Raw genomic sequence first — 27817 nt, 5'->3', positions numbered from 1 at the left:
ATGGGTGGAGGCCTACACAACAACAAAAAAGAAACTGCCAATGTTATGGTTAAGAAAATCCTAGAAGAAATTTTTCCACGGTTTGAAATACCTAAGGTAATAGGGTCTGACAATGGACCCGCCTTTGTTACCCAGGTAAGTCAGGGACTGGCCATCCAACTGGGGATAGATTGGAAATTACATTGTGCTTATAGACCCCAGAGTTCAGAACAGGTAGAAATGATGAATAGAACTCTAAAAGAGTCCTTGACCTTAGAGACCGGCGAAAATTACTGGACAGCCCTCCTTCCCTTTGCCTTGTTCCACGTTAAGAACACACTGGGAAAATTTAAGCTCACTCCATATGAAATTCTGTATGGGGGGGGCCTCCCCCACTCACTGAAGTAGAGAGAATGTTAGATCCTTTAAAATTTAACCCTGGTCCTTCATTGTTTACACGCTTGAAAGCTCTAGAAGTGGTCAGAAACACCGCCTGAGAGCAGCTCAAAGAGGCCTACGAACCAGGAGACTTGATGATACCATACCAGTTCCAGGTGGGAGATGCAGTTCTCATCTGACGACATCGAGCTGAGAATCTAAAATCTTGTTAGAAAGGCCCTTGCATTGTGCTGCTGACCACCCCCACTGCTGACAAAGTAGAAGGCATCTCTGCTTAGATTCATGCCTCTCACGTAAAGCGAGCTCCTGAAGAATAAATTCCCTTGGTTGACCACCCTCATTTCTACTCTGATAGACCCTCTAATAATTTTGCTCTTACTGCTGACGTGTGGCCCGATAGTCCTTAATAAATTGGTGACCTTTATTAGAGAGAAAATTGGTGCCATCCAGCTGTAAGCACTAAGACAACAATACCAGTCTCTGTAGAACCTTAAAGAAGAGATTGCAGTTTAGTTCTAAGATTAGAACTAGTAACTAGAAGAAGTGGGGAATGAAAGATCCTGATAGAATGTAAAAGATCACAGAAGCCCTGAAATTGGCAAGATAGATGTCACTGCTAGCAGAACTAGCTTCACTGATTTAGAAAAATAGAGGTGCACAATGCTCTGGCCACTCCTTGAACCTGTGTGTCTGTCAACGTTTTGACCATTCCTTGAACCCATGTGTGTGCCCACTGATGAAGCCCATTGCCAGGTGTTTGTGATATTGGTTGCTGAGAAAGAGTCAGAAAATCTTCCCAGCAACCACAGCCTGGCCAATCCTGAGTTGCTACACCTGCACCAGACTCTTTCCTTGTACCCCTCCCATACCCATTTCTTGAGAATAGACATTGTTTAGATCTGGAAATCCCCTACTCCCCCCCCTTCTCCTTCCTCCCCTGAGGGCCTATAAAAACTAGGGCCTCTTTCCCCTCGAGGTTGATTCCTCTACCCCTGTGTGGGATATAAGTCATCCCCAGAACTCTGGCTTTCCCCGAATAAAGCCTCATGTGGTTTGCATCAAGCTTGGTCTATTGTGAGTTCTTGGGTGTCCGCTATTGTCCTGAGGCCTGAATAAGGGGCTCCTCTTGGAGTCTTTCAATAGAAATCTAGGAAAGAAGTCAGAAACTATAGATGCAAGCACCAACAACAGAATATAACAGATAGAATAGAGAATCTCAGGTCTAGAAGATACCATTGAAAACATAGACACAACAGTCAAAGAAAATGCAAAAAGCTCCTAACCCAAAACATCCAGGAAATCCAGGACACAATGAGCAGGCCAAACATAAGGATAATAGTTATAGAAGACAGTGAAAATTTAAAGGGCCAGTTAATATCTTCAACAAAGTTATAAAAGAAAAGTTACCTAACCTAGAGAAAGAGATTCCCATGAACATACAAGAACCCTACAGAACTTCAAATATGTTGGCCTAGAAAAGAAATTCCTCCCATCACTTAATAATCAAAACACCAAATGCACAAAACTAAGAAAGAATATTAAAAGCAATAAGGGAAAAAGGTCAAGTAACATGTAAATTCAGACCTATCAGAATTATACCAAACATCTCACCAGAGACTCTAAAAGCCAGAAGATTTTGGGCAGGTGTCAAACACACTGTAAAGGAACACAAATGCCAGCCCAGACTACTATTCCCAGCAAAACTGTTAACAACCATAGACAGAGAAACAAAGGTATTCCATGATAAAAACCAAATTTACACAATATTTTTCCACAAATCCAGCCCTTCAAAGGATAATAAAGGGAAAACTCCAACACAAGAAGGGAAACTATGCCCTAGAAAAACCAAGAAAGTAATCTTTCAACAAACCTGAAAGAAGATAGCCTCATGAAGAGAATATCAACTTTAACAACAAAAATAATAGAAAGCAAAAATTACTTTTTCTTAATATCTCTTAATACCAATGGACTCAATTCCCCAATAAAAAGATGTAAACTAACAGGAGGTTCTGTGTCCTCTCCCTCTTCCATTTTCTCCTTCTTCTCTCTCTTCTCTACTTCTGATCCACCTTCCCTTTTACCTACCCAATCATCAGTTCTTCTTTATTTTACAAATTAAGGTGGGAAGCAGGTTTACAGGAAATTACCTGAGTGCTGACTCATTCCTTATTTGCAACCACTCACAGGAGAATGGAATTAGCATCAAATATAATTAGCCCCATGGCTATCCACAACAGTAAACACTCCCATATTCTCTAAAGAAATAGAAATAGTCATAGTCTCCCAACCAAAAACTGCACAGGACCAGATGGGTTTAGTGCAGAATTCTATCAGATCTTCAAAGACCTAATACCAATACTCCTCAAACTATTCCACAAAAGAGAAACAGAAGGTACTCTACCCAATTTGTTCTATGAAGCCACAATTACTCTGATATCTAACCATGCAAAGATGCAACAAAGAAAGAGAACTTCAGAACATTTCTCCTTATGAAAATCAATGCAAATTTTCTAAATAAAATTCTCACAAACCAAATCAAAGAACACATTAAATGATCATCATGATCAAGTAGGCTTCGTCCCGGGGATGCAAGGATGGTTCAATATACAGAAATCCATCAATGTAATCCACTATCTACAAAAACTCTAAGAAAAAAAATACATATGATCATCTCATTATATGCTGAGAAACCATTTGACAAAATCCAACACCCCTTGTTGATAAAATCTTGGAAAGGTCAGGAATTCAAGCCCCATACCTAAACATAGTAAAAGCAATATACAACAAATGAGTAGCCAACATCAAACTAAATAGAGAGAAAATTAAGCCAATCTTACTAAAATCAGGGACTAGACAAGGCCCACTCTCTCCCTACCTTTTCAATATAGTACTTGAAGTCCTAGCCAGAGCAATTAGACAACAAAAGGAGATTAAAGGGATGCAAATTGGAAAGGAAGAATTCAAAATATCACTATTGGCAGATGATAGAATGGTAAACTTAAGTGTCCCCAAAAATTCCACCAGAGAACTCCTAAACCTGATAAACAACTTCTGCAATGCAGCTGAATATAACATAAATCCAAACAAATAAGTGACTTTCCTCTACACAAAGGATAAACAGGATGAAAAAGAAATTAGGAAAACAACACCCTTCACAATAGTCACAAAGAATATAAAATACCTTGGTTTAACTCTAACTAAGCAAGTGGAACATCTGTAGGATAAGAACTTCAAGTCTCTGAAGAAAGAAATTAAAGAAGATCTCAGAAGATGAAAAGATCTCCCATGCTCATGGATTGGCAGGATTGATGTAGTAAAATTGTCCATCTTGCCAAAAGCAGTCTACAGATTCAATGCAATCCCCATCAAAATTCCAACTCAATTCTTCACATAGTGCAATTTGCAAATTCATCTGGAATAACAAAAAACCTAGGAGAGCAAAAACTCTTCTCAACAATAAAAGAAATTCTGGTGGAATCATTTGAGTATGGAAATGTAATACAATACTACCACCACATTAGCATGCCCAGCAAAATGTTGAATCAGAAAAGATGGAGAAAGAAAAACGTTCCAGGATAAAAACCACATTTAATCAGTATCTTTGTACAATTCCAACTCTATAGACGAAAATACTTGGAAAATGTCAATCTTAAAAAAACAACAGGGAAAAAAGTTAACCCCATACAAGAAAGTAGAGTGAATAAATAACCCCAGAGCAGCAAACCAAAAGGTGAAGAAAAACCCATATAGTAACAGCAAAATAACAGAAAACAGTAAAATTTCTCATTAAAAACTGTCAATGTCAATATTATTAATTCCCCCAATAGAAAGAAACAGACTAACAGGATGGATAAGAAAACCAGATCTGCTGCTGTATCTATTAAACACTCTTTATCATCAAAGATAGATATCAGCTGGTGGTGAGTAGATGCAAGAAAACGTGATGAAGTTTGAATCAAGAAATAAGTTTAGAAGGAATTTAATACTGCACATTATATAGGGAATATAATAAAAAAGTTTCCTCATTCAACTTAAATAGAGTCTGCACTGTATACACCATTTTTGAGTAATTTCACCAATGTACTTATGAAAACAACACATGGTATGAGCTTGTTTACCATATATATAACCTCACATTTGTGAAGCAAAGTTTAGAGTGAACACAATTAGAACTGACTAGATACTTCTGCAATCATACATGGAAGATATTACATTATACCATATTTTACTAAGAGGAAACATTTTTCTTTTGTTTTTGAGATTGTAATATAATCTTATTATTTGGCATTCCCCTTACTTCCCACTAAAACCCTTCCATACAGGTGTCCTTTGGTACCTTCCATTCCAAGGCGTGTGTCAATAACTATTATTACATACACCATGCATATGAGTGTAGAAGTTGTCATCAGTGACATGAGCTAAACAGAAATCAAACGCTATAGAACCACATTAATGACTGAATCATAAGCAGTCATGCCCCTTAAGTAAAATTTGAATCACCATTGTGGGATGTTAAACATCACAGAGATAATATAAAGAGATACTTCAGGCTGTGTGCATAAGAGCTCTTAATAAAAACAGATACTGTTCACTTGAAAAAGTACTCTGTATATATTTTAAGGATTCCAATAATCAAAATTTTGTAAGGTAATAACCAGGAGACATCTATTAATTCATGTATTTATTTATTTGGAATTATAATTACATCACGTTCTCTTCCCATTTCTGTCTTTCCTTCCCTCTCAAAGATAGCTTCCTCTTTGCTATTTTGAAAATTCATTGCCTCCTTTTATATAAATTGTTGTCACATATGTAACATATATGTTTGATGTATCCTAAACTATAATTATCTGTAATATATAATAACACCATAACATTTTATCAAGAACACCCCTGATAAGTGGCATTACAGGAAAAAGGAAGAAAGATAAAAATGAAGTATTATTCTATTTAGTTGTGATTTATTACAAAATGTCATTGGAGACTGGCTGGACCAGGGTGAACTAATAGCAGAATCTAGATTATGACTTTAAAGCTCATGAACCTTAACTCTATAAATGGATGTCTGGGAAACTAACTGATCATGTTTCCTGGTCTGGTCTATCCTTACTCATCTTTACATCTTTATAATAACTGCTACAAGGAGAAAGTATCAGACCAGGGAGTTAAGATAGATACAAGATTAGTGTGCTTCTCAATGGCGGACACTAGAAACTGACATGACAACTTTAACCTCTTAGGAAAGCATTGTATGAACTATTGAAAGTGCAAGCCTTGAAGAGTCCATGTGGGGCCTTTTAAAAATCACCTGTTCAAACTGTCATTCAAATCAAATAAGCTGATCTGTTATGCCCTACAATGTTCTCTCAGGCAATGGTACTCTTCAAAATCCCTGTGGACCAGCAAGAAATCATAGAGGTCCTCACCTTTATGAAGGAAGGGCCAAACATGGTTTTCACCAGCATAGAGGATGCAGGTGCTGAGCCCCAGGGTTGTGGAATCCCCAGAGCACATGCATTGAGGTAAATTAAATCATAAAAGCCAGAATACTCGGTGCCACTTTGTTAACATTTACAGGACAATCTCAGCACAGTGACTTACTCTCAGTTGCTTCTGCCTGTGTCTTGTCTGTCATGACAACCACAGGATGTGCACAGACTGAAAGCCTGAAACAACAGTAGGAAGCAGCTGTAGCATACAAAGTCTTCTCTGATATTGTTGTAGTCTGAGCCTGTTCCATGACCTAAGACAATAATCTCCTTGGCTCAACCTAGATACAGGGCATTGTCTCTGTGTGGCAAAGACTCTAGTATGTCCTTTTCTTTGAACTGTCTCTTCCTGCTCCTGCAATCTTTATTTATGCTAGTGGAGATGACTCACAAGAAATGTTTTGATTTCTGGAAGCCCAGTGCCTACATGAAGGCAGACATAATCCTAGGTGCATTCATCCCCATTTTCATCACAGTAGAAAGACCCAAAGAAATCCAGGAATTTATTTGGATTTATCCAAATGTACCATTGGATAGCATTCTGTAAGTACTTGTGTGAATGTGCTAAGGGTGTTCTGACTACAAGGCAGTATATACTCAGTGATGCACATTTAATTCCTTTGTCACTAGTGAAACATACACACAGAAATGTGAGACTGAATGTCAAAATTTCCTCTTTCATTGTGCATCTATAGGAATTTGATTTCCTCTGCTTTATATTTACATCATATAGAGATCAAAAACAAAACCAGCAACTTGTGTGTCAGCACCATTCTGTGACACCATGATTAGGCATGCATATATATGATTAGGCATGCATATATATGATTAGGCATATATAGGATTAGGCATACACACACACACACACACACACACACACACACACATATATATATATATATATATATATATATATATATATATATATATATATATATATATGCCATGTCAATATTTGGGCATCTAAACATCTTACTTTTAATGCTTCTAGCTACACAGTAAATAAAAGTGTTGATGTTAAAATGAAGTTGAATGTCCCCATGGCTTTGCTACATCTTAGCCTCTTTTGCCCCACATGTTTCTTTGGTCTCTTTAAAGTATCTCAGAGTTTGGACACTGTGGTCATAGTTATGACTTATTTATTTTCCATTGACATTTTAAAACAGTGTTTGAAAAAAATCACATCTTTAATGACTAGTATTCAACCTCCTAGTTATTCAGATCTACTGGGGACACTGAGTCCTAAGATTTGATGGAAGTTTTGTGATTTTAATTTCCAGTATTTCTGTCTGTCCTTGCCCTCCCTCATAATGTGATGTGGTACAGAGTCTTTCATTTGTACTGCTGTTTTTTTCATCCTTCGTCCAAGTTCTCCTGCGTATGGTCGTGTCCTATTTGAACTCACTTGCTTGTTTCTATCTTTTTTATGCCGTTCATCTTTCTACTTTTTGAAGTATTTAACTAATACTTTACATATTTAATATCTCTTAGTTCATTTATTCCTTAGTTATTATATTGTGGAGGGGTATTTTGGCCTTGCTTTTTCACATTTCCTATTTTTCAGTAGTGATTATACTTTTACATTTGTTTATTTGAACATCAATTCTAGACTAGGATATTTTTTTACTTAGAAATATCTTTTTAAAGACTCAACCTATTTATTGTTCTGTTAGCAGAAAACAATCTTCAGGCTTATGGTCCTGAGATTTGTGGTGTTATGGAGTATGTGAAGAGAAAAATCCAGAGAATCCTGATTTATTTTGAAAGTATATTATTCCTAAGAATGTTTTCACAGGATGGAAAAACCTATACTTCAGTAGCTTACTACAACAATAAGTGGAAGGATTCCTGAGACTGGAGAATGACAGAGTTCTTCCTCACAGATAGGCTGTAGGTGGGAAAGGTTGGACTGTTAATTCAGAGGTGTACTCATCTGAGTCTGTTTGACTTGTAATGTATGGAGCAAATCTTGATTCCTTGAAGCTTACATTATTCTTTTTAAGTTAACAAAAGAAGATAAAAGTTTTAAAAGCCTGACCACTGCATGTAATCTGTACTGAAATCCTCACAAATACTCTAGACAACCCATCCACACATCAACACTGAGTGGCCTATCAACACTGTATCTCAAAAATTCTTGCCTGATCCAAAACCAGATAAGTGAGATAAAAGGAAATAAAGTCGGAATGCCCTACCAATACAGGTTGACTAAACTCTACATGAAACAAACAACCCAATTTAAAATATATGGAAATAAACTGAGAGTTCAGAAAACATGAAATAAAAACAGCTGGGAAAAGGTATTCTGTCTCCTTAACAATCAATGAAATAAATATTAAAACGCTATAGGATTTCATCTTATACAAAGATGTAATTTATAATTGATGGCATTCATATTGACTAAGGGGACTCAAAAGTGGTGTAGACTTTATTGAAAATAGTGTGGAGACTCTTTAAAAATATACAAAGAGAACTACAATATCATTATCAATCATGGGCATAGACCCAAAGACTGCATATCTCACTAGAGAAATTCTTGTTCATTGTTGCTCTGTTCACAATAGTCTGGGAACAGAAGAAGCCATTCATCAACTAATAAGTAGGTATTGAATCTGTAGGACAGGTATCCAATTGAATTGTATTCAACCCCAAAATAAATTATAATTATGAAATTCACATGCAATGGAAGAAACTGGAAATTTCAGTTCTGAATGAGATAACATAGATACAGTAAGACAAAGTCACATGCTTTCTCTCATATTCAGGTGCTAATTTTGAATCTTTAGATGTCTCTACTTAACTGGAAAACCATATAAATAAGGAAAATAGTGAGGTACAGTATAGAGGACATTTCATTTGGGGAAATAGAACACATGTGATATGAAGAGGGGAATGGAAATACTGGAGCAGGAAGAGTTAAGTGGTGAGTGCTGGGAGATCAGAGTATCAGAGGGGTGTGAGTAAGAATAACTACCACTGGGTCTGGAGAGATGTCTCAGTGGTTAAGAGCACTGACTGCTCTTCCACAGGACCTGAGTTCAATTCCCAGAAATCACATGCTAGTTTGCCACCATCTCTAATGTGATTTGATGCACACTTCTGGTGTGCATGTGAAGACAGCTGCAGTGTACTCATATAAAGAAAAGTAAACTAATAATATTTTCAAAAGGAGAAAAACTAACACTGAGACCTTGAAGAAAACTACATGGTAATATATATATATATGTGTGTGTGTAATTTACATATATAATTTATATATATGTAATTTACATATATAATTTATATGTTGTATATAAACATATATGATAAATATATATGTATATTTATGTGTATATATATGTGTGTATATATGTATATGTATATGTATATGTATATGTATATGTATATGTATATGTATATGTATATGTATATGTATATGTATATGTATATGTATATGTATATACATATATTAGGCAATCATATGGCCGTTGGTTATTGCCTTTGCCAGATATCATGAGCAATCAAACAAAAAGCCCACTCACAGATATGGGTTACCAATTTTAATTATTTCAGATGCTATCCATGAGCACATAAATTTTATAAGCTATTTCTGTTGCTGTTGGTTACCCTCCATATTTTGATGGTAAGACCTGTGTGATGAGGGCATCACACCCTTGAGTCATAGGACATGGAGAAATAAAGCTGGGGCTGACATGGAATCTTTGTTCCATAGAATCCATAGGGCTGAAAAGTTTTATGTCCATTATTAGGGAAAATGTAACCACTGTTGACTCTAGAAACCTTCAATTATGTTTGGCAGGGAAAGATATGCCCACTGGTGGTATAACTGTATAGTGGCATGTATATTCTTGGGGTTGCCTGCAATATTTATTAGTATGTCTAAATCCCAGCTCCATGAGTAAGGTCTCTTGTGTCATTCCATTGACTGACCTATGAAACTACGGATATTGTGTCATTGTCCTAAATGACCAACCCATACTACTATTGTGACAAATAGCAAATATTTTACCTGTTTCTTCAATTCTTACCTTTATATGAGGATTTCAATGATACTTCCCTCATACCTTTTCAGAGAAGCTTCCTATTCCAATAAATGGTGATTAATACTTAGACCTACACTGGTTTTCAACCCGATAATGAGATCCTATAGAGTGCTCAACTCTACATGGGACATGTTTATCACACACACCTCTCCAAAACTTGGAAAACACCTAGAAGAGGAGTGTAGTTGTTTTGTAGAAACCAAAGGGAGCTCATGATTAGGGTGAAATAATTTGTTCCTTACAGGATCTAGTCATGACACTCAGAAACTAACTGGACAAGATCTGCAGGACATGAAGCAAAACAAATTCCTGCATTAACGAGAGAAGGGATTATGAACTCTAAGGCTTCATGGAGATTAGCTTGCAGTTGACAGTTCCTGGGGATGGGGAAATGAGTTTTCTTCAGGATGTCAACACTGAGAGGCTTCCCACGTTCCAGAAGATGGGCTTACTCCCATGTCGCTGATGACAACCCAGAGGGGACTGTATGGGTTTAAAGAGAATGCAATTAAACTTTGGTTGGTAAAGTTTTAGGAAGAATAGGTGAAGAAGAGTAGGTGAGGGGAGTGGTATCCAACTGATCAAAACACATTCTATGCATATAGGACACTTTAAAATAATAAAAACATACATATTCTGCTAAATGTAGAGGAGAAATTTTGACTCAAGATTTAAAAATAAATTTAAAAAAATGAGGTATAGCAGAAGGTTATCTGTGTCCCAAGTGATTGCCAGAAGAATATAACGGAGGGAGGTCAGTTGTCAATATAGACTCTCATCTTTTCTTTGGCTTATGTCATTCATAAACCTTTATTAGATTAGAATCTTTGATTATCTTTATTGGAAAATTTCCAATTGTATTGAAATTGAAATTTTATTGAAATTGTACTGTATTGAAGTTTTAACATAACTTCTGTGCTTAAAAATATTTATAGACATTATGTTTTGGACATTTTCCTCTCCAATACCTCCATAATTAAAATATAATATTATTGTTCCCTCTCTCTATTCCAACCTCTGACTCTATTTGTCTCCTAGCTGTATTCCATCTCAAAATCATTTAGCTTTATTATGGATATGAAGAATAAAGCACACATATAAAATAAATAAGTATATAAAGACAGACAGCCAAATACATTGATTTTAGTATTTAGTGTTTAACATTGCTTATGTGTCACTGCAAAAAATTCAGCCCTCAGTTCAAATACCAAAGAGAAAATTTATTCTAGCACAAAATTTCAGCGTCTATGACCTGTGAACATATTTTTCATTATTCTACATTCCATGTTCCAATGTGAAAACAGTTTCATGAATTTTTCATGGTAACAAAACAGAAAGCTATAAATCAAAAACACTAGTAGAGGCATCAGACAGAAGATGTGGAATAGCTTAGCCCCTATTGTGCCAAGATGCTACCTGATGTCATTCTTAGCTTTATATCAGAAGAAGACAGTGGTAGTATAAGATATTCAATTCTAAATGGTTTTAATTCATTAGTTATAAGAGATCAGATCATCTGCAGAGTTGCCTTCTGAAGAATTGCTATTCAGGGTGATACAGGTAGTCTGGAATAAGGTAATGAGACTCTAGTCTTACAACATTCCAATCTCTACATATTACTGAAGTTCTAGTATCCAGTCTTTGTAGACACAGATATTTCCAGAAGTTTTCATTGGCACATGGATTCATTCAAACAGTTGAATATTCCATATTGGATAAAGCCTTTGGAAAACTAATTCTCCCTTCCTTGATGGTTGCTAATTGCCTATTTTTGAACAACAAATTCTCACATAACATAGCATCTAGCCATAGAACTCAAGTTAACACAGTGTAATCAAAAAGCATTTCTTGCTGCTGGGTTTCTAGGAAGAATCTGTGCTTCAACAGAAGCTAGTGGACTTGAGTCTCACGATTACTATGTCTCAAGTTGAGACAGGCTCTCATCTTCCACAGGTTTTGAAAGTAGCTTCCAAGGATCTCTGCCCTCAACTACCAAGTGCCAGGAGTAAGAGTTCAGTCCACAGACATCTTTCCAAAGTTACATTTCCTCCAATTGTGAGCACTTTGTACTGCCTGCATGAGCTTATGAGCAATATCTTTTCCTCATGTTATATTTCTACTTCCTTTTTTTCACTGACTTACACACACACACACACAAATAATACTCGTTTGTCTAATCTACAAGCTTAGAGAAACACTTTCCCTCTATTTACTATTTTTACATTTTTCTTAAAGATTTTAAAGATATTTACTGGCCCTTTAAGTTGGGAATATTTCTTCTCCTCTATAACTATTATCCTTAGGTTTGGCCTTCTATGCTAGATTTCCTGGATGTTTTGGGCTACGACATTTTTGCATTTTGCATTTCCTTTGACTGCTATGTCGATGTTTTCAATGGCACCTTCTACACCGGAGATTCTCTCTTCTATCTCTTGTATTTTGTTGGTGATGCTTGCATCTATGACTCTTGGTCTCTTTCCTATGATTTCTATCCCCAGTGTTGTCTCCCTTTGTGATTTCTTTATAGTTTCTATTTCCATTTTTAAATCCTGGATGGTTTTGTTCAGTTCCTTCATCTGTTTGTTTGTGTTTTCATGTAATTATTTAAGAGATTTTTGTGTTTCCTCTTTAAGGTCTTCTACCTGTTTACTTGTGTTCTCTTGTATTTCTCTAGGGGATTTATTTATATATTTCTTAGATTCCTCTATCATCATCATTAAATGTGATTTTAAATCAGAGTCTTGCTTTTCAGGTGTGTTGGGGTAGCCAGGGTTCACTGTGGTGGGAGAACTGGGTTCTGATGATGCCAGGTAGTCTTGGTTTCTGTTGCTTAAGTACTTGCATTTGCCTTTCACCATCTGGTTATCTCTGGTGTTAGATGTTCTTGCTGTTTCTGACTTTGGCAGGTCCCTCCTGCAAGTCTGTGTGTCAGTACTCCTGGCAGGCCAGTTCTCTCTGGGAGGAATTTGGGTATGGGGACTTGTAGTACAGGGTCATCTCTGGGTGCAGACAGAGACCAGAAGGATTTTGTCCCAAGCTGAACCATGGTTCCTGTTTCCTGATGGCTCTGTGAGTGTCCCTCTTGGGCCAGGAACTTGAAAAGAAGTGGTGGTCTTACATGTGCTCACAGGTGTGAAGGCACTCCTGGGACACCAGCTCTCTCGTGGCAGTATTTGTGTATGTAGCTCTGTGGCACAAGATCAGCACTGGGGCACAGAGGGAGACTGGAAGATTCTTGTCCCAGGGAGACCCTTGGTCCCTGTGTCATGAGGATTTTGGGTTGGTTCTTCTGAGCAGCAGTGGTGATTCTACCTGCACTCACAGGTCTGTCCACATTCCTAGGAGGCTTGTTCCCTCTTGGTGCTATTTTGGTATGGAGCACTGTAGCAGAGGATCTGCTATAGGTAGAGACAAAAATTGTAAGGCTCCACTTTTATTTTATATCTCTGAAGGTTTTGCCTGAATAAATGTTTGCTTGTCTACGACATGCATGCCTCATACTTGCAGAGTTCAGAGGAAGAAACCCTAGAACTGGTGTTATACATGGCTTCTGTGACCTGAGTCAGGGTCCTTCAAAAAGCATCAATTACTTACAACATCTCAGTCATTTCTCAAACCCCAGAAACACTATTGTACAGTTTTTTTTTCATGTGTTCGAGTGCTTACCTTCTTGTATATGGTTGTATACCATATGTGTGCCTGGTACCTACAAATGCCAGCCTATTTTTGCATGACCAGGACCTACAGATGGCTCTGAGCTACCCTGTGAGCATAGGGTACTGATCCCAGATTTTGTTCAATATTATTCAGTGTGCCTAGCTGCCTGGCCATATTTCTATACCCCAAGGAAAAACTTTAATACTAGGAATGAATACAAGCAAACTTGGTACCATTTTTAAGTATGAAAGTTAAAACTTTTTAAGTGAATATGAAACTGAATCATTAAAAAATAAAGGGATATGAAGCTCTTGTTTACTTTCTTAGATTATACTTTAGTGACTCTTGCATTGTCTGATACCTCCATGAATAGAAACATCATAAGCACTTACATATTCAATAATCAGAGGACATAGAGAGATGACACTTCAATCCACATAATGTACAACAAAAAATTAATTACTAAAATACAGTTCAATTTCAGAAACTTTAAGGGCCATCCCATGATGTTCCTGAGTTGGTAGGGGCTCATTTATACAATCTTTACAAGTCATGGGAGAAATCAGGATTTAGAAACTCTAATTTCCTGAATTTGCTAAAGATTTGCTGAGAAAAATGGCCTGAGTGTTCCAATCATTCTGCCCCTCCTATTTAAACCAAAAGGGAAAAACTATCAATATTTGATGACCTTATACTTTGCCATTGAGGAGATCAGTAAAGACTCCCACCTGCTTCCCAATGTGATCTTGGGTTTCCAGATCTAAAATGCCTTTAATTCTCACCAAAAACTTTGGAGGGACCTCTAATGTGGCTGTCTGGAAGGAATGAGTTTATCCCTAACTACAAATGCAAAACTCAACACAAAGCTCTTGGAATAATTTCAGGAACTAGGGGTGAATATTCTGCTGCTATTGGAACTCTTTTGGAGCTCTACAAAGTCCCACAAGTAAGTTAGAAATGTTTTGGTGTCTACAACTACATTTTTAAAAGAGCAGAGAAGTTGTCTATGTTTGTCAGGCAGATTTAAAACATAAGTGAATGAATTACATGGATTTGGCAATGATCAGCAATGGAAATAATGTGATGAAAAGCTGGGCTCTAAATCTGTGAATTTCTGACCAAATCACTGAGTAGTGTTCATGATTCTTTCTCCAAACACTGACAAGAGACACTGTGGATGTTCACGCTGAGCATTGCTCATAAGTTACAATCTACAACAGAGAACTAATTACACAATATAGGGTATAAATATCTCATAATCCATCCAGTGGTCAATGACTTTCATAGAATAGAAGGTCTAGTATATTTCACTAAAATTGGAACAATCCTCAAAGTCATTGCCAAAGAAAATGATCCAAGGATTTTATGATCTCATCCCCAAAAGTAGGTTTCTGAATATTACTCACTAAGAAATCTCCTTAAATATGCCTCCACAGTAGGCTCTTACCAGGCCTCCAGGAAGCAAAGAAAATATCATCAGGCAATGCTACCAAGAGAAAATATTAGGGGACCCCAAAGTTCACCTAATACTCAAGATTAAAAGTCCAGAAATTTATACATTGACTATCACTCATTTAAACAACTCACAAATGTATCCTAATTACATTGCATCTTAAGGTTAGAAAAAATATATTTCACTATTTCCATCTTTCTCAGAGATGTGTATTTTACCTTAGTTACTGGGTGATAATTCTCTCACATCTTTCACTAGTGAATAAAGAAAGAGACAACCATCCCTGATGATATTATCCCCAATATCTTTGCTAACTGCAAGAACTGAATATATAAAAATCTCGTTGTTTTCTCTGCACATTTTCTTTCCTAAAGCTAAAATTCTGGGGAAAATGATGTTATATGATCAGAATGAGTGCACTTGGTAATGCTTTCTTCAGACTTTGTCTACACCCAACACTGTTCCATTGTTATTGGCACACGAGAAATGCCTCTCAAACACGTTAAAAATAACATTGTTTATTTCTTGGGTTTCTAGGTAACTTATTGCCCATGTACTTGACAAAGGATGTATTCCTTCCCATAATGAGGGAGTGAATCTAAACTCACATAAAATATTCTCCTCACCAATATTCAGTCCGTTGATCCTCATAAGTGAAGAATGTATTCACTTGCTCTCTGAGGATGACCCGAAACAGCTAGGAACTCAGAATTACTTGGTTTTGCTTTGCTTCTCCAGGTCACATATGAACCTTTTGATTCCATGCTCAGTGACAAAGATACATTCCCATCCCTTTATCAGATGGCTCTTAAGGACACAGCTCTAACCCAAGCGGTGATCTCTTTATTGCTGCACTTTGGCTGGAAATGGGTGGGAGTCATTGTGTCTGGCCATCTGAAAGGAAAGGAGTTCCTCTCTCATCTGAAAGCAGAGATGGTATCAGAAGACATCTGTGTGGCTTTTACATAAAGCCTCAGAGCAAATTGGAAATTAGAGTATAAATCTGGGGTTGGGTTGATGAATTTGAACCACCATCTGCAAGTAAATGTGAAGGTATTCTATGGTGATGTAGATGACTTGCTGCAGTTCTGTTTGGTCAATAAAGTCATGTCAACCAGAACAAAGGTGTGGATCATGGCAAAAAAACCATTTAGTATACTTAGAATCTGGATTCTATAATGCAAATACGAAGGCTTTGATAAACTTTTTCACAGGAAGCTTCTTATTTTCGAAGAAGAGAAATATTCTTGGTTTCAAGAACTTTCTCGAAGCACACCCTCTCACTACCCAGAAGAAACTTATTTCAATAAATTCTGGATTGACAACTTTCATTGCTTACCTCCTCCTTCTTTGCTATGTGGACATTATGAGCCCTGTCCACTAAATATTACTCTGAAGATTAAAGAATAAGAAAATTATGTAAAGAGCCCTTCAGAGACCAGCTATTCCACATGGAATATAGTGTTTGCAATGGCCCATGCCATCCATAAAATGCTTTTGAGAAAAACAGAACTAGGATTTCATGAAGATAAAAAGCATGACAGGTTTCTTCTTTGGCAGGTAAGCCTCCATTGTTAGCAAGGAAGCATTTATGAAATTATACTGTTAGTAAGTTACTAAGGTCAAGCACATAACACATTTTCATCTGATAACTAAAAGAACTAAGGAAAAGTGAAAGAAGCTTCTTTCACAATGGGTGCATATGTGTCTGTAATTATGGTGCATGATTTTAGGATTCATGGATTTTATTTCAAGATATTAAATTTGAACATAGTTCAACAAATATCTTCCTAGTTTGGGGGGGAATTTTATAAGATATCCAAATATAATAAATGTTAAAATATAGCAAGTTACATAATCATAATTTACACATTTTAATGTAATATATTAGATGCCAGAAGATATAGACATGTTGACCATATTCAACAGCAGCTATTCCACATTTAACATAATCTATATTCAATAAGCTAAAACAGTAGAACCCTTAGTTAAAAATAATAATTTTCCCTACTAGAATCATAAGTACCTGAGAGAATAATTGCTTTTTCAGATTATGTACTCTTAATAAGGTAAAAGGAAGGTGAAACCCAAAACTGTCCTTACATTCAAAATGTTACAACACAAAGAGTGCTCATGTCTGTAGGCCATATCCTAAATATTAGTGATAGATATGATTGGGTTTGAAACCAACCAGATATAAACTTAGGACTCATTTACACCCATGAGTCTTGATTATGACCTTCAAATAGTTTAACATTAAGAAAATTGTTGAACAAGTTAAATGAACTTTCTGTTCAGTCAAAGAAAAAGAAATGAAAAATGAATGCCAAATGTTTTATGTAGTATGTAGTTTTTAGTATTTTTTTAATTTTTAGTATTATGGAACACAATAACATTTAACATAGAGACTGACACAGTTTGGGAACATGGCTTCCAAAGATGTGATAGTAGATAAATTTGTATCATTTTTGTAAAGATAACTGAGTACCTAAACAACTGTTCTTTGTAACATAAGTTGTTATTTGCTTAACACAACAATGAATCTGAGAAGTTGAAGTATTAAACCATTGTATTAATTTAAATGTGTAATTAAATCATGCTGGAAGGATGACTAAGTAGTTAGAAGCACTTCCTACCCTTGCAGAAGACACATGTTTGGTTGTTAGCATATACATGGTGGCTCACAGTTCAAAGGAACCTAACACACTCTTCTGCCCTCTGCAGGCATAAAGTATGCACTTTATGTGCATAGCTATAAGTAGGCAATACAAAAAAATAAAAGTAACAAAAATCTAGGGGCCAGAGGTGGCTCTCTGGTCAGAAGTACATGCAGGTCTTGAGAAGACCCAGGTTCAGTCCATAGTACCTACATAGCAGCTAACAACTGTCTGTAACTACACTTCCAGGGGTCCAACACCTTCTTATGGCCTTCACAAGTACCAGGCACAAGTGCACTTCACACAACTACATGTAGGAACAACACACATATGCAAAAACAAAATTAATTAATCTACAAAAATAAAAGAACCTTTTTAAAAATTTAGTTAAGCACGTTTGGATTTTAATTTTGTTTCACATAGTGTTCATATCAAAGTTGAAAGTCAAATGTCGCTCTTCCGGTCAGAAAAGCACCGGGGCAGCTGGGGCGCAGGGTCGGCTGACACTCGCCAGCTACCCACAACACCCACCACAGGATCTTAAGACTTCTGGTGAGTGGAGCACAGCTTCTGCTCCAATCCAATTGCACGCGGGACCTGAGACTGCATTAGTTAGGGAAGCAGAAACCGGCCTGAGTAGGGCCACAGGCCACTTCCAGCGGGATCAGCGCCGGGGTTGCTGGAGCACAGGGTTGCCTGACACCCGCCAGCTACCTACGACCCCCGCCGCAGGATTTTGGGACTGCTGGTGAGTGGAACACAGCTTCTGCCCCAGTCCAATCACGCGGGACCTGAGACTGCTCTGGTTGGGGAGAGAGAAATCCGGCCTACATAGGGCCAAAAGCCTCTTCCGGTCAGAAAAGCACCCGGGCAGCTGGGGCGCAGGGTCCGCTGACACTCGCCAGCTACCCACAACCCCTGCCACAGGATCTTAAGACTTCTGGTGAGTGGAGCACAGCTTCTGCTCCAATCCAATTGCGCGCGGGACCTGAGACTGCATTAGTTAGGGAAGCAGAAACCAGCCTGAGTAGGGCCACAGGCCACTTCCGGCCGGATCAGCGCCAGGGTTGCTGGAGCGCAGGGTTGCCTGACACCCGCCAGCTACCCACGACCCCCGCTGCAGGATTTTGAGACTGCTGGTGAGTGGAACACAGCTTCTGCTCCAATCTTTAAACAGTGACAACGATAACAACTAACCCCAGAGAGTACCAGATGGCGAAAGGTAAACGTAATAATCTTACTAACAGAAACCAAGACCACTCACCATCATCAGAACCCAGCACCCCCACTTCGCCCAATCCAGGGCACCCCAACACACCGGAAAAGCTAGACACGGATCTAAAAGCATATCTCCTGATGATGGTAGAGGACTTCAAGAAGGACTTTAATAACACACTTAAAGAAATACAGGAGAACACTGCTAAACAGGTAGAAGACATTAAAGAGGAAGCACAAAAATCCCTTAAAGAATTGCAGGAGAACACTGCTAAAGAGTTACAAATCCTTAAAGAAAAACAGGATAACATAATCAAACAGGGAGAAGTCCTTACAGAAAAACAGGAAAACACATCCAAACAGATGATGGAAATGAACAAAACCATACTAGACCTAAAAAGGGAAGTAGACACAATAAAGAAAACCCAAAATGAGGCAACACTGGAGATAGAAACCCTAGGAAAGAAATCTGGAACCATAGATACCAGCATCAGCAACAGAATACAAGAGATGGAAGAGAGAATCTCAGGTGCAGAAGATTCCATAGAGAACATCGGCACAACAATCAAGGAAAATGTAAAATGCAAAAAGATCCTAACTCAAAACATCCAAGAAATACAGGACACAATAAGAAGACCAAACCTACGGATAATAGGAGTGGATGAGAATGAAGATTTTCAACTCAAAGGACCAGCAAACATCTTCAACAAAATTATAGAAGAAAACTTCCCAAATCTAAAGAAAGAGATGCCCATGAACATACAAGAAGCCTACAGAACTCCAAATAGACTGGACCAGAAAAGAAATACCTCCCGACACATAATAATCAGAACAACAAATGCTCTAAATAAAGATAGAATACTAAAAGCAGTAAGAGAAAAAGGCCAAGTAACATATAAAGGCAAGCCTATCAGAATTACACCAGATTTTTCACCAGAGACTATGAAAGCCAGAAGATCCTGGACGGATGTTATACAGACACTAAAAGAACACAAATTCCAGCCCAGGCTACTATACCCAGCCAAACTCTCAATTAACATAGATGGAGAAACCAAAGTATTCCACGACAAAACCAAATTCACACATTGTCTCTCCACGAATCCGGCCCTTCAAAGGATAATAACAGAAAAAAACCAATACAAGGACAGGAACCACGCCCTAGAAACAACAAGAAGGTAATCCCTCAACAAACCTAAAAGAAGACAGCCAGAAGAACAAAATGCCAACTTTAACAACAAAAATAACAGGAAACAACAATTACTTTTCCTTAATATCTCTTAATATCAATGGACTCAACTCCCCGATAAAAAGACATAGACTAACAAACTGGCTACACAAACAAGACCCAACATTTTGCTGCTTACAGAAAACTCATCTCAGAGAAAAGGATAGACACTACCTCAGAATGAAAGGCTGGAAAACAATTTTCCAAGCAAATGGCATGAAGAAACAAGCTGCAGTAGCCATTCTAATATCTGATAAGATTGACTTCCAACCCAAAGTCATTAAAAAAGACAGGGAGGGACACTTCATACTCATCAAAGGTAAAATCCTCCAAGAGGAACTATCAATCCTGAATATCTATGCTCCAAATACAAAGGCAGCCACATTCATTAAAGAAACTTTAGTAAATCTCAAAGCACACATTGCACCTCATACAATAATAGTGGGAGACTTCAACACACCACTTTCACCAATTGACAGATCATGGAAACAGAAACTAAACAGGGACACAGAGAAACTAAGAGAAATCATGAATCAAATGGATCTGGCAGATATCTACAGAACATTCTATCCTAAAACAAAAGGATATACCTTCTTCTCAGCACCTCATGGTACCTTCTCCAAAATTGACCACATAATTGGTCACAAAACAGGTCTCAACAGATACAAAAATATTGAAATTGTCCCATGCACCCTATCAGATCACCATGGACTAAGGCTGATCTTCAATAACAACATAAATAATGGAAAGCCAACCTTCACGTGGAAACTGAACAACACTCTTCTCAATGATACCTTGGTCAAGGAAGGAATAAAGAAAGAAATTAAGGACTTTTTAGAGTTCAATGAAAATGAAGCCACAACATACCCAAACTTATGGGACGCAATGAAAGCATTTCTAAGAGGAAAACTCATAGCTCTGAGTGCCTCCAAAAGGAAACTAGAGAGAGCACACATTAGCAGCTTGACAACACACCTAAAAGCACTAGAACAAAAGGAAGCAAATTCACCCAAGAGGAGTAGACGGCAGGAAATAATCAAACTCAGGGGCGAAATCAACCAAGTGGAAACAAGAAAAACTATTCAAAGAATCAACCAATCAAGGAGCTGGTTCTTTGAGAAAATCAACAAGATAGATAAACCCTTAGCCAGACTCACTAGAGGGCACAGGGAAAGCATCCTAATTAACAAAATCAGAAATGAAAAAGGAGACATAACAACAGATCCTGGAGACATCCAAAACACCATCAGATCCTTCTACCAAAGGCTATACTCAACAAAACTGGAGAACCTGGATGAAATGGAGAAGTTCCTAGACAGATACCAGGTACCAAAGTTGAATCAAGATCAGGTCAATGATCTAAACAGCCCTATATCCCCCAAAGAAATAGAAGCAGTCATTAATAGTCTCCCAACTAAAAAAAGCCCAGGACCAGATGGGTTTAGTGCAGAGTTCTATCAGACCTTCAAAGAAGATCTAATCCCAGTTCTTCACAAACTATTCCACAAAATAGAAACAGAAGGTACTCTACCCAACTCATTCTATGAAGCCACAATTACTCTGATACCTAAACCACAAAAAGACCCAACAAAGATAGAAAACTTCAGACCAATATCCCTTATGAATATTGATGCAAAAATCCTCAATAAAGTTCTTGCTAACCGAATCCAAGAACACATCAAAACAATCATCCATCCTGACCAAGTAGGTTTCATCCCAGGGATGCAGGGATGGTTCAATATACGGAAATCCATCAACGTAATCCAGTATATAAACAAACTCAAAGACAAAAACCACATGGTCATCTCGTTAGAGGCGGAAAAAGCATTTGACAAGATCCAACACCCATTCATGATAAAAGTCTTGGAAAGATCAGGAATTCAAGGCCCATACCTAAACATGATAAAAGCAATCTACAGCAAACCAGTAGCCAACATCAAAGTAAATGGTGAGAAGCTTAAAGCAATCCCTCTAAAATCAGGGACTAGACAAGGCTGTCCACTTTCTCCATACCTATTCAACATTGTACTGGAAGTCCTAGCCAGAGCAATTCGACAACAAAAGGAGATCAAAGGGATACAAATTGGAAAAGATGAAGTCAAAATATCACTTTTTGCAGATGATATGATAGTATATATAAGTGACCCTAAAAATTCCACCAGAGAACTCCTAAGCCTGATAAACAGCTTCGGTGAAGTAGCTGGATATAAAATTAACTCAAACAAATCAATGGCCTTTCTCTACACAAAGAATAAACAGGCTGAGAAAGAAATTAGGGAAACAACACCCTTCTCAATAGTCACAAATAATATTAAATATCTTGGCGTGACTCTAACTAAGGAAGTGAAAGATCTGTATAATAAAAACTTCAAGTCTCTGAAGAAAGAAATTATAGAAGATCTCAGAAGATGGAAAGATCTCCCATGCTCATGGATTGGCAGGATCAATATTGTTAAAATGGCTATCTTGCCAAAAGCAATCTACAGATTCAATGCAATCCCCATCAAAATTCCAAATCAATTCTTCAAGGAATTAGAAAGCGCAATCTGCAAATTCATCTGGAATAACAAAAAACCTAGAATAGCAAAAACTCTTCTCAAGGATAAAAGAACCTCTGGTGGAATCACCATGCCGGACCTAAAGCTCTACTACAGAGCAATTGTGATAAAAACTGCATAGTACTGGAATAGTGACAGACAAATAGACCAATGGAATAGAATTGAAGACCCAGAAATGAACCCACACACCTATGGTCACTTGATCTTCGACAAGGGAGCTAAAAACATACAGTGGAAGAAAGACAGCATTTTCAACAAATGGTGCTGGCACAACTGGTTGTTAACATGTAGAAGAATGCGAATCGATCCATTCCTATCTCCTTGTACTAAGGTCAAGTCTAAGTGGATCAAGGAACTTCACATAAAACCAGAGACACTGAAACTTATAGAGGAGAAAGTGGGGAAAAGCCTTGAAGATATGGGCACACGGGAAAAATTCCTGAATAGAACAGTAATGGCTTGTGCTGTAAGATCGAGAATTGACAAGTGGGACCTCATGAAACTACAAAGCTTCTGCAAGTTTAAAGACACCATCAATAAGACAAAAAAACCACCAACAGATTGGGAAAGGATCTTCACCTATCCTAAATCAGATAAGGGACTAATATCCAATATATATAAAGAACTCAAGAAGGTGGACTCCAGAAAGTCAAATAACCCCATTAAAAAATGGGGCTCAGAACTGAACAAAGAATTCTCACCTGAGGAATACCGAATGGCAGAGAAACACCTGAAAAAAATGTTCAACATCCTTAATCATCAGGGAAATGCAAATCAAAACAACCCTGAGATTCCACCTCACACCAGTCAGAATGGCTAAGATCAAAAAATAAGGTGACAGCAGATGCTGGCGAGGATGTGGAGAAAGAGGAACACTCCTCCATTGTTGGTGGGATTGCAAGCTTGTACAACCACTCTGGAAATCAGTCTGGCGGTTCCTCAGAAAATTGGACATAGTACTACAGGAGGACCCAGCAATACCTCTCCTGGGCATATATCCAGAAGATGTCCCAACCGGTAAGAAGGACACATGCTCCACTATATTCATAGCAGCCCTATTTATAATAGCCAGAAGCTGGAAAGAACCCAGATGTCCCTCAACAGAGGAATGGATACAGAAATTATGGTACATTTACACAATGGAGTACTACTCAGCTATTAAAAAGAATGAATTTATGAAATTCCTAGCCAAATGGATGGACCTGGAGGGCATCATCTTGAGTGAAATAACACAATCACAAAAGAACTCACACAATATGTATCCACTGATAAGTGGATATTAGCCCAAAACTTAGGATACCCAAGATATAAGATACAATTTGCTAAACGCATGAAACTCAAGAAGAATGAAGACCAAAGTGTGGACACTGTGCACCTTCTTAGAATTGGGAACAAAACACCCATGGAAGGAGTTACAGAGACAAAGTTCGTAGCTGTGATGAAAGGATGGACCATTTAGAGACTGCCGTATCCAGGGATCCATCCCATAATCAGCTTCTAAACGCTGACACCATTGCATACACTAGCAAGATTTTGCTGAAAGGACCCAAATATAGCTGTCTCTTGTGAGATGATGCCGGGGCCTAGCAAACACAGGAGTGGATGTTCACAGTCAGCTATTGGATGTATCACAGGGCTCCCAATGGAGAAGCTAGAGAAAGTACCCAAGGAGCTAAAGGGATCTGCAACCCTATTGTTGGAACAACATGATGTACTAACCAGAACCCCGGAGCTCTTGTCTCTAGCTGCATATGTATCGAAAGATGGCCTAGTCGGCCATCAATGGAAAGAGAGGCCCATTGGACTTGCAAACTTTATATGCCCCAATATAGGGGAATGCCAGGGTCAAAAGAATGGGAGTGGGTGGGTAGGGAAGTGGGGGGCGCCCTGGGGAACTTTTGGGATAGCATTGGAAATGTAATTGAGGAAAATATGTAATAAAAATATTAAAAATCAAAAAAAAAAGAAAGTCAAAAGTCATGACACAGACAAAATCAAGAATAAATGAAGGCAGACACTGGGTATCTTCAGTTCATTTAATATGATTAACACCAAAATATCTACATATATAATATGCAATTTTCATGAGTTTGAAGCTTTACATAAAGTTCTGTTAATATTATCACATAAAGGTGGTCTCTTTATCTACCTGTATACTTATTTATTAAACTAACCACACAAACAAGTTTTCATTGTGTGGCATAACGAAGGTAAATATAGTAACAACTATAAACCACAAACATACTGCTCCTTACATTCTATTCCAAATTTCAAAATATCTATGTTTTCTAATTGGAAAGGTTTTCTGTGTCTGGGAAAAGAAACAGGGCCTTGTACCCACGAACAACATGATCTATATGTTGTTTCATCCCTCAGACAACATTTCCATTGGATTTTTGGAACTCCTACACTAATTTCATAGTGAGAAAAGTTCATCTCACTGAAATAAATAGAGAGACAATTACTCAAAGAAATGTTCTTCAATAAGAAAGCCAGATTAGGGAGAGAGAAAGAGGATTGTTCTTAGGGACCATCGTGTTAGTCAGGGTTTCTATTCCTACACAAAACATGACCAAGAAGCAAGTTGGGGAGGAAGGAGTTTATTCAGCTTACACTTCCACATTGCTGTTGATCACCAAAGGTAGTCAGGACAGGAACTCAAGCAAGGCATGAAGCAGGAGCTGATGCAGAGGCCATGGAAGGATGTTACTTACTGGCTTTCTTCCCCTGGCTTGTTCACCTTGCTTTATTAGAACCCAAGACTACCAGACCAGGGATGGCATCACCCACAATGAGCTCTTCCCCCTTGATCACTAATGGAGAAAATGCCTTCCAGATGGATCTCATGGACACATTTCCTTCCCTGAAGCACCTTTCTCTGTGATAAATACAGCTTGTGTCAAATTGACACACAAAACCAGCCAGTAAGGTCATCAAACTGTTATTTGTATGTACCATTCATATCCAAATGACGTCTCTCTCCAGCTGCATCCATTTCTGAGGAATTTCCAATTTACAAACATGGCTGGGGAACAAATAAGTTTTGATAAGAATAAGAATCATATGGAAAAGTATGATATACAAAACTTTATGAAAATTACTAAGCAGTATTTTTTTCTAGTTAAAGTCAGAGAGTTTGTCTCCAAGAGTTCACAAGATCAAAGCTTATTCATCAATTAATCACTGATTAAATGATCAAGCAACTTTAATCAGGTCTGGCAAAATTTCAACATTCTATATGTAAAGAAGTATTTGAAAATACTAATGAAAAGTGGAATGATGGCATGGTATCTCTTTGAAATTTTAAAATTATTCTACATACTAAGACCTTAGCTTCATTGTGAGCTTGTTAGTAGTTTTCATGCATATGAATCCATTTGCCTATTGGAGCTACAGTCGACACTGGTTATCTTATTCAGTTGCTCTCTTCTTCATTTTTAAACAAGATCTCTCTGAACCACTTGTTTTCAGATTTCTCTGCATAAACTGGACAGCATGCCCAATACTAGCTCCTTGCCTCCATTATCAAAAAGTTGGAATTACAGGCATATATTTCTGCACACAGAATTTTTCTACATCATTCTTCTATAATAAAATTCAGAACTCATGCTTATGTGGCAAGCATGTTAAAAACTGGGTCATCAACCAGGTCACCTTGGGTGCGCAGTCCGCAGACATCCCCAAGGTCCCCTAGAGGACTCTCCACACAATCTTAGGGCCACCGGTGAGTGGAACACAACTTCTGTTCCAATCCAACTGCACGGGACATAACACAGCATTAGGAAAGCAGAAAACTCGGCCTGACCAGGGTTACAAGTCCCTTCCACTTGGCACCAGCACTGAGTAACCTGGGCGCAGAGTCGGCTGACACCCCCAAGGTCCCTAGAGGACAGCTTCTGAGACAGACCCCGTTTTGGGCTCCAGACATCCGGGCACCTTCCCTGCCAGAAGGTGTCCACCCTGCCTGGGAGGTGTTTGCCGGAGCACCTGGGGGAGCTATCTTGGTTCCCGGATCCCTCCCAGACTAGTCTGTGCAGGTGAGAGTGTGGACTACAGAAGCTAAACGGTTTCCATTTTTTCTTTTTTGATCGTTGGAACCATAGATGCCAGCATCAGCAACAGAATACAAGAGATGGAAGAGAGAATCTCAGGTGCAGAAGATTCCATAGAGAACATTGGCACAACAATCAAAGAAAATACAAAATGCAAAAGGATCCTAACTCAAAACATCCAGGAAATACAGGACACAATGAGAAGACCAAACCTATGGATAATAGGAGTTGATGAGAATGAAGATTTTCAATTAAAGGGACAGCAAATATCTTCAACAAAATAATAGAAGAAAACTTCCCAAACCTAAAGAAAGACATGCCCATGATCATACAAGAAGCCTACAGAACTCCAAATAGACTGGACCAGAAAAGAAATTCCTCCCGACACATAATAATCAGAACAACAAATGCACCAAATAAAGATAGAATATTAAAAGCAGTAAGGGAGAAAGGTCAAGTAACATATAAAGGCAGGCCTATCAGAATTACATCAGACTTTTCACCAGAGACTATGAAAGCAAGAAGAGCCTGGACAGATGTTATACAGACACTAAAAGAACACAAATGAGAGTCCAAGCTACTATACCCGGCCAAACTCTCAATTACCATAGATGGAGAAACCAAAGTATTTACACGACAAAACCAAATTCACACATTATCTTTCCACGAATCCAGCCCTTCAAAGGATAATAAAAGAAAAAAACCAAAACAAGGACAGAAATCACGCCCTAGAAAAAGCAAGAATGTAATCCCTCAACAAACCAAAAAGAAGACTGCCACAAGAACAGAATGCCAGCTATAACAACAAAAATAAAAGGAAGCAACAATTACTTTTCCTTAATATCTCTTAATATCAATGGACTCAATTCCCCAATAAAAAGACATAGACTAACAAACTGGCTACACAAACAGGACCCAACATTTTGCTGCTTACAGGAAACCCATCTCAGGGAAAAAGACAGACACTACCTCAGAGTGAATCTCAGGTGCAGAAGATTCCATAGAGAACAGAAAGGCTGGAAAACAATTTTCCAAGCAAATGGTGTGAAGAAACAAGCTGGAGTAGCAATTCTAATATCGAATAAAATCG

At 37.9% G+C, this 27817-nt stretch overlaps 1 pseudogene; it reads left to right on the top strand.

Annotated features, from left to right (window-relative positions):
* On the top strand, nt 1-26369 carry LOC147002554 (vomeronasal type-2 receptor 26-like; annotated as a pseudogene).
* The last annotated feature ends 1448 nt before the right edge of the window (nt 26370-27817 follow it).

This window comes from Mus caroli, unplaced genomic scaffold, assembly GCF_978045245.1.
Source record: "Mus caroli unplaced genomic scaffold, Mus_caroli_1 scaffold_10, whole genome shotgun sequence".
Lineage (NCBI taxonomy): Eukaryota > Metazoa > Chordata > Mammalia > Rodentia > Muridae > Mus > Mus caroli.
The sequence above is the reverse complement of the archived record's forward strand: the minus strand, read 5'-3'. Positions and strand labels throughout refer to the sequence as shown.